The sequence below is a fragment of the Ips typographus genome, linkage group LG13 (assembly GCF_016097725.1).
Source record: "Ips typographus isolate SLU linkage group LG13, UJ_Ityp_2.0, whole genome shotgun sequence".
NCBI classification, from domain to species: domain Eukaryota; kingdom Metazoa; phylum Arthropoda; class Insecta; order Coleoptera; family Curculionidae; genus Ips; species Ips typographus.
The window spans coordinates 4,382,044-4,398,142 of NC_138434.1; the positions used below are offsets into that span (position 1 = coordinate 4,382,044).

The window sequence follows — 16,099 nt, forward strand, 5'->3', positions numbered from 1 at the left end:
TCTCAGATGAATCTTACCTCCATAAAATCCGTTGGTATTTTCTTTGCTCTGGATTTACCGAAATTTGACAATACATTTTTGAGACATCTGCTGACACTGCATAATTATACTGACGAAATCGAATGAGAATTGTAAGTAACTCATCCTGGACCACAGGACCAACCATTTGTGTATCATTTAATGATATCCCAGTTGAATTATTGTCTAAAACAGTAGTCATACTTGCATTGTACGCCACTCGAAGAGGACATGTTAAACTCTCTGGGCGTTGAACTCCATGATGTGGTATTACATAGCACAATTCATTTTCACTAAAGTTTTGTAGTTTTCTCATGAAACCTAAACTTTCAAACTCCTTCATGTAGTTTGAGTAATTTGATTTTAAAGTGGGATTTTTATCTAACCTTTTTTCAAGTACAAAAAACTGTCTTCTAGCTTTATAAAATGAATTTCCTAATTGACTTAAGTTTGATTTAAATGGTATGTTTATTTCAAACCTACCATCTGGTAAACGAATTGTATGCTTTCCAAAATGTTCTTCAGCTTCCTTTTCTTCCAAAGATAAAGCTGGAGATGGTCCACACTCTTCTAAAGCCCAAAATTTGGTTAACTGTTGCTGTATATCTAAAGTTTCCACATTTTTATTAATAGTGACAAAGTTACATACCGAAGTGTTCATATTTGACCATAGCGGACCACTAACCACCCAACCTAACTTTGTATTTTGTAAAATGGGCTTGTTATGGCCTAAGTTGTGCTGCCCTACACATAAAATTTTCCAAAATGCATCTGCACCAATCAACATGTCAATTTTAGACGGTACATGAAAACTAGGATCAGCTAAAACAAACGATTTGGGTATACCTAGGTCTTTTAAATCAATTTTATGATTGGGAATGTTTGAAGTAATGTTTGGTAACACTAAACAAGTCAATTTAATCTTGTAATCCGAATGAACATCTTTTATTTCCACTTGACATTTTTCATTAATTTGGGATGTCACTTTATTGACTCCTGAAACACAAAAATCAATTGACTCTGTTTGAAGGCCAAGTTTATAACACAAATTTTTTGTTATAAAACTAGGGATACTTCCATTATCTAATAAGCATCTTATAATGTGGCTTTGATTGTGGTTGTCATAAACCTTTACCAAAACTGTTGACAATAGCACTTGTTGCACTGTGTTTGCTGTTAAACCAACTACAGCTTGATGTATGTCCTCATTACTTTCAGTGGTGTGTATTTGCCTATTTGATTCTGGTACATTTTCAGCATCATGTCTCACCACTCTTTGAGAATTATTTAAATGTAAAATCACATGATGCTTGTATCGACATTTAGAACATGATTTGGCTCTACAAACTTTGCTATGATGACCAGGTTTCAAACAGCACATTCACAACCGCTTGTTTTTAATAAATTCAATTTTGTCTCCATGAGATAACTTTAAAAAATTATCACAATTTTGAATGTAATGAGAGGTTTGATTACAAAATAAACAAGGTCTTGCTTGGTTTTCAGTATAAAAGGTTTTAGTAGTTTGATGTAATTTAATTTTTGAATCTTCTCTGGTAACCTCCCAAACAGCACAGATCTATCCAATGGATATCCATTACATATCCTCATTTGGACATCAGGGCTGTCCACTGGAAAACCCAGTTTGGACGTGGGGCATACAATGGATGTCCATTGGATCCTACGTTTGTCAAAGAATTATTAGTCCAGTGGATATCCACAATATGGACATCTAATGGATCAAAAAATGGACATCGAATGGACGCTCAATTACATGCTTTGGATTGCCACAGGAATTACAATGGATGGCATTTATCAAACATTATCGTTAATATGTATATTGGTCACTATTAAAAATTAGTATTTATTATAAATTATTTTGTTGGAAGTTGGAAAATAAAATATAACCCATTGTAGAATAAGTATTATATACATACCAGGTGTCCAAGAGCACCCTGGACATAGGAGATTAACATGGGAAAACGGTTTTGATTTTTTTGCGCCTGTATGGTTGATTTGATTGAAAAATCGTATTAATGAAAGTTGTAGTACCTATCACGGACTAGTTTTCTGTATTTTTTTCAGATCTGTAACTTGAGCCCTTTCGTCGTAAAACACGAACAAAAATGCGAAAATTTTAACTTTTGGCCTGCACTGTATAGGCGATTCCCGGGCAACGGGTAAACAGGTCATTGTTGCTGGTACGGTTGCTCGACAACCGCTTATACAGTGCAGGTAAAAAGTTAAAATTTTCGCATTTTTGTTCGTGTTTTACGACGAAAGGGCTCAAGCTACAGATCTGAAAAAAATACAGAAAACTAGTCCGTGATAGGTACTACAACTTTCATTATTACGATTTTTCAATCAAATCAACCGTACAGGCGCAAAAAAATCAAAACCGTTTTCCCATGTTAATCTCGTATGTCCAGGGTGCTCTTGGACACCTGGTATATTTCTTAAAACACAGCCCTGCTATAATTGCATAAGAATTAAATTGTAATTAAAAAACAAATCTACATTCAGTAGTGAAAATTTAGGGATCTAATTTAGTTAGTGGTCAGAAGAGAAAAGATGAGGCAAAACTTCATATGTGACATCTGTCATTTTACCAGCGAATGTGTTATTTATTAAATTTTTATTTATTAAATAAATTAATAAATAAAATAGATTGTATTTGTTGCACACAAGAAATCAATCAGGTATTCTGCTAACGTGGTAATGTGATTAACTTTCAAATACTACTTCCGCTCCAGTAGTTTCAGATGTCACTTAACTTTTTGACCAACCTTAATATTACTCTCTTCATATCATTAATTTCATATTGTCACGTTTTGGGGGTAGCGTAGGAAGAGAAACAACAAACGTAGCTCAAGTATGTCTCCTTTATTTTTATACTGAAGATACTGCCTAACTAAATCTTACCCCCAGATTAAGAGGGCCGCTAGTACCGCTACAGGCGGGACGCACATGGAACACTCTCTACGAGGGGGTGCGTGGGGGTGTGTGTGTGTGTGAGTGTGCGTAAGGCCTTCTGATGTGCCGCCAAGCGGAACCCGCTCGATACGAGCAGGGAACCCCTATGTCCGACAAGCCCGAAGGATTTACTTTAGGCACAGCAAGCCCCCTTGAAGTGTCGCCAAGCGAAACCCGCTCGATACAAGCAGGGAGCCCCTATGACCGACACGCCCAAAGGACTTACTTTAGGTACTGAAAGGGTCAAGAGTCCCGACGGTCACCACTGGGTTGCGTAAGGACTCTAGTCTGTTCAGCCTGGATTTCCAAGAAGGTATAGAGCCGTCCGGGCACTAGGAAGTTCGGACTGATGCTCGATAGACCGACCCAGAGACCAGTAATCTTCGATGGCTTGAGACGCTGATTAAATACTCGTCTCATGACCCCAATTTGCCGGTCTCGCTGATTCGGCAGTGCACTGGGGGAGACCGGGGCCAGACTAGGTAACGGAACATGGTGCAACTTATGTTATTCGTGACATCTCCCCCCTCTGAAGAGTGTTCGCCCCGGACACTTAACCCTAACTTAACTAAATAACCTACATGCCCCATGGCTTTATTTACAACGTGTGATCAATCGTAACTTATGTCCTATTACGCTCCCCTTGTTATCTCCCCTGTGGTTCTCCTGGAATCTGTCGCTCCTTCGTGGAGGGCGGCCTTGTCCTGCTTCGTCTTGCCTTCCTGTGCGCCAGAGCACCCGTTACTCAGTTCGCGGGTGGTGGCGCCCCTTTGGACTGACTTTCCTTGTCACCTTCGAAGTACGCGGGATGGTCGCTCTAGGTTGTGCTGTCCTGGCGGGAGAGGGCGTAATGATTGGTCAACCTACTTTAATAATTGTTTAGACTATGTAAGCTTTATGAAATATACTGAGTTTGCACCCTACTTATGCAAAATGTTACCCTTACAACTTATTTTATTGTTCAACTTCCTTGTTTTCTACGTCTGAATCCACATCGGATATATCCCCCAAAGTCCATTCATCGTAAAATGGTAAAATCCTCCCTATGTGCACTATATCCGTTTTTTTTTCCTTTTTCCTGTTTTACTTCATAGTTAACTTCACTGAGTTTCTTTATTATTCTGTAGGGTCCGAACCATCGTAGCAGCAGTTTCTCACTTTTTCCCACTTTCCTGATTGGGATGAATATTTTCACCCTATCTCCTACCTCAAATTCACCATCTCTGTGATATTTGTCGTAAATGTCCTTGTCCTTCTCTTGTTTTTTGTGGATATTATCTACAGCAATTGCCCTTAACAATAAAGCTTTCTCTCGTAATTCGTTTGTGTTCGATTCGTCCTCAGTTTCTAAAAGGGTGGCGTCGAGTGGGAGTGTGGGGTTCCTTGCGAATATTAGTTGAAATGGGCTAAAACGTGTCGTCTCTTGTTTGGCCGTATTGTATGCAAATGTCACGAAAGGCAGATAAGTGCACCAATCTGTCTGCTCTGTGTTGCAGTATAGTGACAGCATGTCTGCCAACGTTTTGTTTAAGCGTTCAGTTAGGCCGTTGCACGAGGGGTGGTATGCCGTTGTAAAACTGCTTTTCAGACCCATAATCTGTTGTAGTTCCTGCACTAGTTCGGATTGGAATACCTTGCCCCTATCGCTGAGGATGCTTCTAGGAACGCCGTGAATTAGTATTACTCGTTCTAATAGGAACTTTGCCACAGGTCCTGCCTTCCCGTTAGGCAGGGCCGCTGTAATGGCGTATCTTGACGCGTAGTCTGTCACCACTACTATCGTTGTCTTGCCTTGGTTACTCCTCCGGAATGGTCCCAGTAGGTCTATCCCTACTTTATCAAATACCTTGCCCACTTTTATTGGCTGGAGTAACCCCAATGGCTTATCATTTGTTGGCCCTTTTCTCGCCTGGCAGTCCCTACATCCTTTAACGTAATTTCTGACGTCCTTAGTCATAGAATCCCAATAGTATTTGGGAGTAAGTCTACTTAGAGTTTTTGTTACCCCCATGTGTCCGCTGGTAGGTGCGTTGTGAGCTTCCCACAAAATTTCCTCCCTAAGTGACCGGGGTATCACGAGTGCGTGTTCCAGTCCTTCCTTGGTTTGTGTTGCTCTATACAGAACGCCCTCCCTCAGCCTAAAATTCTTTATTTTTCGTCGTGTCAGTGCGTCAACGTTTGTTGATTCGGGGTTGCTTATTGCTGATTTTAATTCTAGTATGGCCTTATCCTTATTCTGCAATTCTCCTATGTCTAACGTTGATATCGTGAAAGTGGGTATATCGTCCAATTAGCCACCGGGTTCCGTGATAGACAGTCCGCATCTTGGTGCTTACTGCCTTTTTTGTAGACTACCGTGTAGTCAAATTCTGCCAACTTGAGAGCCCAACGTGCTAATCTTCTTGAGTGATCTTTCACATTGTGAATCCAACGTAAAGCGTGATGATCTGTTACGATTTTTACAGGGTGACCATAAATTAGATGCCTTAGGTAGGTCATCCCCCAGACTGCTGCTAATAGCTCCAGCTCGCTGATCGAATAGTTCTTCTCAGCTTTTGACAAGGCCCGGCTTATATAAGCTATCGGGTGGTCTTGACCGTCACTGCCTTCTTGGAGCAGAATTGCCCCTATTCCATCTATACAGGCGTCCGTGTGCATTGTACATCCTACATTTGGATTGTAATGTTTTAATACTGGGGATGACGTGAGTTTTTCTTTCAGCAGCTCAAATGCTTTCACTTGATCTTCACCCCAGCAGAATTTGTTCTTTTTTGTGGCCTCATGTAAGGGCCGTGCCAATACCGCGTAATCCTTTACAATTTCCTATAAAAATTGCATAATCCTAAAAAGCTTTGTAGGTCCTTTGTTTTCTTGGGTGTGGGGAATTGCTTAATCCCTGCAAGTTTTTCTTCCTCTGGGCTTATTCCTTCTTTGCTTACTGTGTAGCCCAAAATCCTTATCTTTTCCTGTAAATATTCGCATTTACTCGGTTTTAAGGTCAGATTGGCTTCTCTCATTTTCTGGAATACTTTTTGTAATTTTGCTAAGTGTTCCTCTAAGTTCTCTGAATAAATAATAATATCATCTAGATATATTAGTATGTCCTTCCACTTTAAGTCCCTAAATATTTTATCTGCAAGTTGTTGGAAGGTTGCTGGTGCATTGCATAGACCAAAGCTTAACACGTTGAATTCGTATGATCCATGTCCCTGTGCCGTGAAAGCGGTGTATTGTTTGGATGACTCTTCTATAGGTATCTGCCAATAACCTGAGAACATGTCCAAAGTTGTAAAGTACTTGGCATTTCCCATGTATGTGAGAATGTCATCGATTTGTGGTATCGGGTAACATGATTTTTTGGTGACTGGGTTTATAGTTCTTTTGTAATCCACGCAGAACCTCGTGGTACCATCTTTTTTTTTCACCAGTACAACGGGGCTCGCCCATGGCGAGTGGCATGGTCTTATTACTCCGCAATCGAGCATTTCTTTTATTTGTGTGTCAATGATTTCTCGCTCGGATTGTGATACTCTATAAGGGCGGCATTTTACTGGTTTATCTTCTGTCACTTCTATTTTGTGCTCTATAAGTTGTGTTTTGCCCATATATTTTGGTGACTTGCAAAACACATCCTCATATTCAACTAGTAGACTCTCTAGTTCCCTTTTGAACTGCTTATCCCTAATGTGGTCCAGTTTGTGGTCTTCTAATGTCACCACTTCTTCGTCTATTCTCTGTGTTGTAAAGAGTGCTGTGGTGCTCAAACCACTGGGCTCTTCTAGCCGTGCCACCGTTGTGTCTTTGTAAATAACCCTTCTAGTTGGCCCTATGTTCTCGAGGGTCAATGATATAGAGTTTTCGGCTCTTTCTAGGTTGCATAGTAGGTTGTTGCGTACTAGCCATCCCTCGTTTTGTACTAATAACATCTCTGTAGATAGGGGTATTTTTGGTTCAGTTTTGATGGATTTTTTCTCTCCTGGCTTCAGAGTGTAATCTTCCTTTGCCTTCAACTTAATTATCAAGCGGTCATCGTTTTCTATGTAGTTCGGCAGGGCGTTCCAGGAGTTGGTTTCTTGTGTCTTGGTCTTTCTTGGTCGGGGTTCTCTATTTTTTGAAACCAGCACCGTCACACTCGTTTCCTTGAAAGTCTCATACAGCAAGTCTTTAAGCTTCTCCCAATCTGACTCGCTGTTTGCGTTTGCGGATGTCAATCTAGGTATAGCCACCTCACTTATTTTATTTCGTATTGCCCAATCTTTCAATTTCCTACAGCAATGTTGGAGCGTATGAGTAGGGATATATTCGCTACCCTCTTCTTTTACTATCCTCTGTAGGGTATGTCTGTTTTTCTTAAACAAACTGACCACGCTCCCTACGGGTAGTTTTTCTGTGTTGTAATCTGCCAAATGGTCCCTGATGGCTTTTCCTACTCCTCTATCTCTACTGGGAGCCGAAGAGACTGCAACGGCCCATGCAGTGCTGCTTGGAAGACTGAAGATGGACCCAGGTATTTCTTGGATCACTTCTCTCCAGCTTCGTGTTTTGCATGGTTTTTTGGGTGCAGAATCTTGCTTTGCCCCGAGCGGTATCACCAAATCTTGATTTAGGGTGAGTATGTTGGATATTAAGCAAATTGCTGCCTGCATTTCCCTTAAGAACTCCATGCCCAAAATAAGGGGTTGTGGTGTATTCTCCAATATTGTTGCTTTAATTTCTAATTTTTTCTCGTAATTGCCTCTGAGCTCCAGTGATGCCAATGTGTCGCCTAGACTTCTTACTTTCTGACCGCCAGCTGTCACAAGCAACGTGGGTGGGTCTCTGATCCTATGTTTTTTGTTGACCAGGAGATGGCTTATCACATTTAGTTCCGCACCTGTGTCAATAATCGCCGGTACGTAATAATCGTTCACAACAGCATTTATGTATAGTATCTTATAGCACGTTGTGCCCCGAGTGGAGAGGGTGACGGGGCTTAGTTTTGCCACCCCCTGGAGTTTGGGTGCTGCTGTCTACTTCTACACACAGCAGCAAAGTGGCCTATTTTACCGCAGTTGTAGCACCTGAGCCTGTTGTCATATGTCCTCGTGGATTGGTACTGTCTTTCTGGATTACTGGCGTGGTTTGTGCCATAGTCTCTCCTGAGCGGTGGCGGGGTTCTGTAAGGGCGGGGATTGCCAAAAGGTGACTGTCTTTGTGCTACTGGTCCAGCGGCCTGTTCTTCTATTTGATGCTGCGGTCTAAAAGTGAGTGGTGTCGAGAACTTTTCAGGAGCGTTATCTATTGTGATGCAAAGTTTTTTGACTTCGTCCAAGTTCCTAGGTGGGTTATTAGGAAAATTTGTGAGCCAGTAGTATTTAGCTCTTGGTATATCTTTTAGCCCACTCTGGAAAATATCTACGAATTCGTCGAGATCCACGTTTTCTTTGTATTCTTTGTATAGGACCCTTAGATCATAGAAATAATTCTTTGTCTGTTCCAGGTCCCTTTGCTTCCTTTGCCTTAACTTTGCAAGCAAATGGCGACTGTTGATACCGTCGCTAAACTCAGTCTTGAATGCTTGACAAATGTGTTGCCAGTTGCTGTCAGGGTTTGCTGCTTTATATTCTCTATACCAAATGTTTGCGGCGCCCTGCAGGTACGAGTGAAAGTATAGTATTTTTAACGCATCGTTCCAGCTATTGGCCACTGCCGTTCGCTCGTATGTGCCGATAAACTGAGGGGCTGAATCACTGCCCGGGTTGAACGTTGGTGGGCTGATGAATTGAGGTAGTGCGGGTGTTTTCTCCCCTGCCTCAACCGCCGAAATGGTAATGTCCGCCATTTCTCTTGACCCCTTCTTGCCTTCTAATGCTTTATCTCCTTTCTCAGGGTGTACTTGTGCTCCTGTCTCTATCACTGGTTCATTTGTTTCAGTTTGTTGCTCTGCTGGAGTAGGAATTTGCTTTTGTATGTCTCTGGGTATGTCTTATTGAAACACAAAATAATATTTAATGATTAAATACCTTAACATAAGTACATTTATTATACTTACGAGTAGTTTTCTTTTCCTTTGGTTTTCATTCACTGCTTGATGCTGATAGTTTCTTTTTAACTATTTTCCGCCGGTGTTCATTATCATCAGAGTTTAAATCTGAAGTTTCCTCTGCTCTCTTGCATTTTTTGCGGGCTTGCAAATAGTTATCTGAAATAATGAAAAATATAGTCATAGGAAAGTTATTATTTGGTAAATTACCATATGTTCCATCTTTGAAGGTCCTAATTTCGTATGATGGCCAGTTTGTGTTGGGTGGTGCATTATTTTTGATTTCATTCATTAGTTTATCTCTCGATAACGTTGGCCAGTAACATACATTTTTGAATATCCAACTTGCAGGCACTGCTTCAACCGTTCTACTCTCGGTAAATTCTACTATGGTCCACATTATAACCAAACCCTAAGATAAATGATATTCTAAATTAAAAAATACTAAAAGCTTAACACTAAACTAACTTTAGAAAGTAGGTAATACATAGTATACAAAATTTATATTCTACAAGTATAAGAAAAACATTTTTCTACAAATTTTTCTATAAAAGAAAAGGCTAATATGTTCTACAGGTACCTATAAGTAACTATCTTTATTATGTTATGACTTATAGACATTTTAGACAACATCATAATTATTATAGTTGGTCAGTTAAAAGTTAAAAAAATCTGATTATATAAATATTTATTCTATTAGGATAATAAGTGACACTTAATGTAACAAAATTAAGTTCATATGAGCTACATAAAGTGAACTTTATGTAGCCTCATGATGAATTTATTATATTAAATGCACCAGAGGAAAAATAGCAACATCATTATTGTTAGTTAGAAGTTTAATACACTTAAATTCAACATCGTCTGCATACCATTCTTGCAATTGGCTTACATCTTCATTATTAACTACATAGATGCCTAATTCTGATGATGGGCAGGGTATCAAATACAGATTTCTTAAATTAATATAAGCAGTACCAATAACATATTCAACATTATCTTGCTTGACAAAGTTCTTAATGGATATAATTGTTCCATTTTTTAAGCAACAACAATTATTGGCGTCATCAAGTTTAAGAGTAAAATCATTAAAACAAGCTTGTTTATATTGAGTACAATTCGGTCTTAGAATTGGACCATCTGAATAATTTATTGAAAACCTAGCAGAGGCAGCCTTTTTGCTTACATTACCTGTGACTTGTGCACTTTCTGTTTTTCTGCAAACAATTTGTTCAAGAGGCCTATCTTTTTTTCTCAACAACTTTAAAATTGACTGCATGTAGTTCTCAAATGGAAATGCAGAATATTCACTTAATGTCCCAAAATATTCTGTATCTTTGCAAATATGAAGCAGATTGTGGACATTATGTGACACATTTGCTTTTCCATATATTGCAGCAAAAGTTTCAACAAAATATACAAGTAAAGACTGAGCGTATGATCGTAATGCAAGAATCAACTTTTTGCTTGATAAAATGAATATTGCGGAATGTAAGCAAAGAAAATTAGCAAGGAGATCTTTCTTGAGTACATGCTGTAGCACAACTGGACCTACATATAAAACAAACTGTCGAAATTCAGTTGCTTTCCATCTTTTGCATTCTGTGATTGGTCTCGGTTTTCTATTAAACTCACAAGGAATACATTTTTTTAATGAAACTAATGATTCAGAAATCATTTCCATTTGTCTACCTGACAACTTTGTAGGTGGACTACCATGACACCATAGTAAAATTAGTTTTTTGACAACACCCAAGTAAAGCAAGTGCATAGGATCCAGCGGGAAACTTTGAACCATATCAAAATTTGGGATTGTTTCTAAAATTGAAGTACCAGTGTGATACTCTTCTTGTGTTCTTTGTCGAAAACTGGCATTATTCCGAAGATTAATAGTCAAGTCTGGAAAACAAACCCTTCCATTGAAATAAACACCTTCAATGTCACATTTTGAACAAGAATAATACCCTGTATGACCTTTGGTGTACAAAATATGACATTTTGCAGGGACATCGCAATTAAAACCTTTTATTTCAAATGAATATTTATGAGAATTAATTGTCAGTCCATTTTCAATAAGATGTATAGCTTACAAAGTCTTCTAAGAAGGCATTTGCATCTTTAGGCTTTTCTAATCCTTGATAAATTCCAATTGCTTCCACAATGGTAGGATTTATTGCAAGACTGCATAATATAGGGTAGACTTGATTTGAAGAACTTTTTGCTATAGGAAGTCCATCAATATTAATAAACACAGCTAAACAATTTGGGTTACTAAATTTTGAATATTTGGACACTAAAGTTTCAAGACAACTTTTTAATCCAAAATGAAAGTAATGTCCTTGACTAATATTTTTGGTTATGGTCATGCGCGGTGTTTTTAATAAAGTTCTTGAGTCTCCTGGTAGATCTGGAACTAATTGTTTCAATAATTTCAATAAATCTGAGAAAGCTGTGTGAGTAATATTATGCTTCAAACTCCATTTGGACAGTTCATGTCTAATATTAAAACCATTTTCAAAATTGTCATTAATTTGGTGTGAACTTATGTGTGAACAGGTATCTATAAAATTGGGTGGATTGGTAGGTTGTCCATCTGTGCAATCCTCAAATGAGTATGAAATTTCACTGTCAGATGTTTCAGTTTCACTATTGAACGATGAATGCGAGGATGAATGATCTTGTAGACATGATGTTATTGTGATAACAGATGCATTAGTATGTGAATTTGAACAACCAGGCTCAGAAAGAGGAGATCTGGATCGAATTTTATTCAAGAAATCGTTTGTCTCTTTGTGGGCTGCTCTATAACTTTTACGAGAAATCGTTTTCGGTCGGACCTTAGACATATTAAACAATAATATACGTATACAGTACTTACCAGTGGAAAATGTTATGTTGTTATGTATTAAACAGATCGTTTTCACTGCACAACATGCAAATAGCAAATTTAAAGCTTGCTAATAAATAAAATACTTTAAGCTAGAGAGTAGGACGCCGCGCCGGCCGAACGAACTTAAATAAACAAAATGGCGGAAAGCCGTAAGATCTCTTTCGTTTTCGAATTTCAAATTCGGATCCTTGGATTGGACACCGACAACGTCACGTGTTTGTCGTTCCGCGTATGCGATTTGCTAGTTGTGTTAAAACTCGACTAGTATATTTTCATTCTTGTAAAATCACAAGCAAATGTCGTTTGACGTGCAATAACTCGTTTAAACACATTAAATACCAAAATAATAACAACGAGTTAATGATTATTTTACATAACTTTAATATAAACACAAAGATAATGACGCAAAGTGAAAAAGTTTCCCATCTTCAGTATGATAATTGATATTTGGCATCATTGCAAAGTGATACGTCCCAAGCGCCACAGCCACACACGGCACGAGATGCGACACGAATCCATGGAACGAAAATAAAAATCTACTTTACACCGCGCAATTTGAAACTGAAAGATTTGCGGTGTTCAAAATCAGGTAATGTTGGATTCTCTGGCAAACTGCTCTTTTTTTGTTCCCAAACATTAGTGGTTGAAGAGTCCAACTTTTGAGAAAGTGAGTAAATAAGAAGGGTATCCCAATATTCAGTGGGTTCATTTAATTGTTTTAAACAACGGAAATGTTTATTCAGGGAGTCAATCATACTGCGAATTTTTTCAGCAGATGGCTTTTGAATGGTTTCAAGGTTAAATATGCCCTTAACATGTCTAAAAATGAGTAACCTGTCATTGTCATACCTGTCACAAAGCACTTGCCAGGCAGTATTGTAGTTACTGTCTGAAAATTCAATTGCTTGTATCACTTGTAAAGCCTCATTTTGTAAAGCACCTCTTAAGTAGTGAAACTTTCTTATATTTGGCAACATTTTATTTGTATGAATCAATGAACTAAAGATTTCCCGAAATTCTAACCATTCATCGTACTTACCTCCAAACTTTGGTACATCAATTGGTTTTAAACCAATATTATCACCTCGATTATCATTTTCTGATGACACTGTGGAAACACCAACCTGTTGAATATTTGTCACTAACAAATTTTGATTTTTATGATCATTTATAATCTTTTTGCCAACACTTGAAAAGTATGAACTTTCAAAAATTTCACTTTCTATATTCAGCTCCTTTAATTTTCTATCATATTCCTCATCATTAAACAACAGAGACAGCTTAGTTTGCAATTCTTCAAACTCATTTAATAAAAATGGTTGAACTCTGTCTAAACGAGACTGAACATCTAATACTTCTACCTCAGTGAGTGGCAAATTACTGTTTAAATTAGGCACAACTTCATTATTTAAAAAATTATTAAATCTTGTCAACTTACTTTTTAAGGTGGCCTTAGCCCTTGACATATTTTTTATTTGTTCTTCTTGAGAACTCATTTTGATAGTGAATTTCAAAAAATCAATGCAAACAGAAACAGGGTACAATTTTCATGGAAATACAAATGTAAATGGAACGAACTCACCCCTGTAGTTGCAACTTCAGTTTTTACGTAGAACACCAACCAATATCTTCAAGGGACTATACAGCATACACCATCTGTGAATCGTGAATCCGTGACGAAGGACCATGTACAGAATCGCCGGGTTTTCGGAGATCTGGTTTTGAATTTTACTAAAAAATAACCGTTGGAAAATCTTTAAACCACTTTAATAACAAAGAAATAGGTGACAGTGAACACGTTTTCTTAAAAAGTCTGTGCAAGTCTTGGTTTTGCACACGGCACACTTTTTAGGTTACGTTCGTCGTGATCGTCCTTTTCGTCTTTTCCTCCACTCGCGCACTTATACTTCCTGCATTTGCAACATTTAGCATTTTGGTTATTTGTTTTTCAACTTCTTTTTTGTGAATCTGCGGAAATCTATATGATTTTGTGTAAACTGGTTCTTCATCTACTGTTCTGATTATGTGTTCAGTCTGAGTGGTTGCTGATAAAGGCTGGTTTGGTTGTTGGAATACTTGATGGAATTCATTGCAGACTTTAATCAATTTATTCCGTTCTTCAGCATTAAGATGGTCTAATCTTAAAAGTTGTTCTATATCAGTTAACATGGAATGGTCCTGATTATTTTCGATCTTGCCTTGGTATGTGTTGTATTGATTTAAGGGGAATGCTTCAAGTGGTTGTTGTAGGCTAATATAAGTGTTCCCATCTCCTATATTATGAATTTCCACAACTCCTGTATTATTTTCTATCTTTGTTATACCTTCCGGAATGAAACAATTTTCGTCAAATTTTATTTCAGGGACGTAATATTCACCGTTAGAATTTACATTAAAGACACATGATGTTCTTACAATTTCATTTCCTGTTAACGTTATATTGTTACACTCATAGTCAGATGGTGAACATAAATGAACTGGGATTTTTGTGTTAGCTTTTTCTAAATATCCCTCTTGAATATGCCAATTAAAACCCATATTACGTAAATCGCGAAAACTGATGAGACTATCAAAGAAGTTATGAAAGTTATATAAAGTAAAACAAATTTTCTCATTTCAGTTGAATTCTTTGAAAGCTGGTATATGAGCTTCATATTTAGTGTTTTCTTGACCACATGATGTTTTTATAATGTTAGGTTTAACTAATATCTCTTGATAAAAATATTTTTCTGCTAAAATTGGATTGATTAAAGATATGTGACTGCCAGAATCAAGAAGAAATTTTAATGGTTTTGGAAATCCTTTAATTTGTATGTATGGAAGTTTTCTTTGATCAATATCTTGACATTTTTGATTATATGGATCTACAATGTTATATAGATCATTAGTTACATTATTATCAGTCATATTTTGAGAAGTATCCGAGGAAGTATCAAAATCAGAAAAATCTTGGAAATTTATGTTGGATTGGTTGGGAAGGCTAATTTCGGAAAATTTTGGTAGTCTGATTGACTCGATGACTCATCATGAGAATTATTAGTAGTTTCTCTGATGTTTTCATCACAATAATTTTGGGTCTGTTCATTTATTTCTTCAAAATTTTCATGAGTTTCCCAGGAACTTCATCAAAATATTCAAGTTCAAAATTGTCTATGCTATACAGGGTGGACCATAAGTAATGGGACTTAGAGCTACAGCATATTCCTGACATCAAAATAATACGATTTAGCTGCATTGTCCTATACCGAAAGTTAATATTAAGAAAGATACAGGGTGTGAAAGTTGAAATTTTATTTTAGTTTTTTTATCATATCTTCACGGTCGTTTGATATAAATTACTGAAAGTTGGTATAAAGGGGTTTTGGCAGGCGTTAAATACGATGCTTTCATTTGTTTTGTAGTAGCTGATTGGGGGCGCTAGCTGCAACCATATCCGTTCCTTCAAGAGACTCTAACTTTTTTTTACGGAACTGAAACGACCATATGCTCTCAAAACATGATTCTAAGATGTTTTCTATGTAAAAAAGGTATACTTGTTGTAAGTCTTAAAAGTTGACTGTTTTCGAGTTATTTAATGTTTTATTATTGCATGCATTGTCGTATGTTAATACGATATGTGCTGTATTCTCTTAAGTTACACACATAACAGTTTCTGTATGTAAATTTGACCGTTTAAAAAATGTTTGTAAACTTTAAAATAAAGCTAGTTGTTATGAACGCCCTTTTTGTTTTTGTATCAAATCCTACTTAGAATTTTAAAAAAAATAGTAATTAACATCTGCTGTACATGTAAATGCATGCAATAATAAAAGATTAAATAACTCGAAAACGGTCGACTTTTAAGACTTACAACAAGTATACCTTTTTTACGTAGAAAACATCTTAGAATCATGTTTTGAAGTCATATGGCCGTTTCAGTTCCGTAAAAAAAAGTTTGAGCCTCTTGAAGGGACGGAGATGGTTACCGCTAGCGCCCCCTATCAGCTACTATAAAACAAACGAAAGCATCGTATTTTACGCCTGCCAAAACCCCTTTATACCAACTTTCAGTAATTTATATCAAAAGACCGTGAAGATATGACAAAAAAGCTAAAATAAAATTTCAACTTTCACACCCTGTATCTTTCTTAATATTAACTTTCGGTATAGGACAATTCAGCTAAATCGTATTATTTTGATGTCAGGAATATGCTGTA

At 37.4% G+C, this 16,099-nt stretch overlaps 1 long non-coding RNA gene across 1 annotated transcript in view; it reads left to right on the forward strand.

The window, feature by feature from the left end:
* Positions 1-16,099, forward strand: part of LOC145737349 (uncharacterized) — a 164,907-nt gene that overhangs the window by 58,820 nt on the left and 89,988 nt on the right. The gene's annotated exons all lie outside the window — the stretch shown is intronic.